This window comes from Spea bombifrons, chromosome 9, assembly GCF_027358695.1.
Source record: "Spea bombifrons isolate aSpeBom1 chromosome 9, aSpeBom1.2.pri, whole genome shotgun sequence".
NCBI classification, from domain to species: Eukaryota; Metazoa; Chordata; class Amphibia; order Anura; family Pelobatidae; genus Spea; species Spea bombifrons.
Window position 1 is genome coordinate 36,880,753 of NC_071095.1, and position 2,569 is coordinate 36,883,321.

Below are 2,569 nucleotides of genomic sequence, written 5' to 3' on the forward strand. Positions count from 1 at the left end.
AATATTGCAGATTTATTCTTAAGATACTCAAATCGAGATTGTTCCATATTGAACTCAATAATTTGTGATTTATCAAGGTTTAATTTGTAATTAGAATACAGTGTATATTTATTAATACAATTCAGAACTTCCAGAAGTGAGTTTTCAGGTGAGGCTAAGGTAAGTAAAATATCATCAGCATATAAGGAAATTTTATGCTCGTACGGACCAGTATTTATTCCTATGATTTTATTCGATCTACGTATTAGTGTCGCAAGGGGCTCTATTGAGAGAACATATAGTAAGGGTGCTAAAGGGCACCCTTGTCTTGTTCCGTTGTTAATAGGAAAACTCGTAGAGTTTAAGTTGGATCCTGAGATTTTTGCATACAAATTCTTATAAAGTGCCATGGTGAAAATTAGAAATTGACCAGTCAAACCAAAGGTAATTAATGTTTGTTCTAAGAAAGGCCAACTCACGCGATCAAACGCCTTTTCAGCGTCGAGCGCTAAAAAAATGGCTGGCGTTTTATTTAAATGTATCTCATGAATTAAGTTTAGTATTCTACGCGTGTTGTCTTCACCACTTCTGCTCAGGAGGAATCCTGTTTGGTCTGGGTGAATTAACTCACCCATAACGGAACTAAGTCTATCAGCCAGAATTTTAGAGAATAATTTTATATCTAAATTTATCAGTGATATCGGACGATAGTTCGTCACTTTAGTTGGATCTTTCCCGCTTTTCGGAATAGGAGTTATTATAGTCTGTAACATCTCAGATGGAAAATTATTCCCTAAAGATATTCCATTAAATAGTCTTAGTAGTAAAGGAGAAACAATAGATTCCAAACTTTGAAAAAAACGAGACGAGAATCCATCTGGGCCTGGAGCTTTATGCGAGGGTAGATTTTTTATAATTTTACTTATCTCAGATAAATTAATCGGTGAATTTAATTTTTGTAGATTTATCTCAGAGATTTTTGGTAAGTCAAGAGTGTTAAGAAAGCAATTCACTTGCATTTTATCTTTCGTTAATACTGGTAGATTATATAGTGTATTGTAATACTCTTTGAAGGCTTCACTAATTAATTTTGGAGTTAAAAATGTTTTTCCATTTGATACTATCTTATTTATTTTGTTTTTAACGTTTTTATTTTTAATTTTATTCGTTAGGTGTTTGCTAGCTTTATTGCTGCTATAATACCACTCTTGTTTCAGAGATATTAAGTTTCTGTTAATCTTCTCCATTAATCTTTCATTAATCTTAAATTGGATCTCCTTAATTTCATCATAAATCTGAACTGAAGGGTTTAATTTATTAACAGCCTCTAACTGTGCTAATTTAATATAAAGATCAGTAAGAGTAGCCCCTTTCAGTTTCTTAATATATGCACCTTGTTTTATAAGATGACCCCTCGTAGTGCTTTTAAAAGCGCACCATAAGGTCGCATCTGAGACCGTACCGTTGTCATTCATCTCCATAAATTCTGTAGCTAGCCTTCGAAGTTGTTCGCTAAAATCTTGGGAGGACAAAAGAGTTTCGTTTAGTCTCCAATTAGATCTTGTGTTAAAGTCTTCATTATTTTTAATTTTTATAAAAATGGGTGCATGATCTGACCAAGATAGGTTTCCAATACTAGAGGAATCACAACATTCAATAGACTTAATATCAGTCAGAAACATGTCAATTCTTGAATAAGAATGGTGTACAGCAGAATAATAAGTAAACTCCTTCACAGATGGGTTCTGTGCCCTCCAAATGTCATATAATTTGTTTCGAGCAAGACAAAGAGAAAAAGCTCTAGCCAAAGATTTCAAAGTTGAATTTGGATGTGAGCCATAAGAAAAGCTTTTATCTAGTTTAACATCTGAAATACAATTCATGTCTCCGCCTATCAATAAAAAACCTTTTGTAATATTTTGAACTCTGTCTAAGATCTTTTCCAGAAATTTTACTGTACATACATTAGGAGCATATATGTTAACGAGTGTATGTAATACATCGTTCAATTTACAAAGAAGAATAATGTATCTTGCCTCATGATCATTTTCCAGATATAGCTGTTCAAATTTAATTTTTTGATTTATCAAAATTGCGACACCTCTTTTTTTTGTCCCGCTTAAACTAGCTTGGGCAATAATGGGAAATCTCTTATATTTCCAACAATGAAAGTCATCCGTCTTCCAGTGAGTTTCTTGGACTAAACATATATCCACTTGCTCTCGAGTTAACATATCATATAAAAAGCCTCTCTTATATGGAGAATTTAATCCTTTGCAATTAATAGATGCTAAATTAAGTGTCATGTATATTAAATACTATTACTCCCTCCTTCTCCCCCCCTAGATCTGGTCTACCGCCAAAACATAAACATAAACATACACAAAAAATCAAAAACAATACATTTACATCCATACAAATTACACATGAAAATGATTCATGCATTTGTTGCCCCATTTATTGTATCGGGCTATATTCATGCGTAAGTGCCGACGAGTGGAGACATCGCAAACATGAGGTTATATAGAATAAAGTAAACAAATTAAATATACTTTAAGTAGATATTAAATATGTAAAAAAAAAAAAAAAA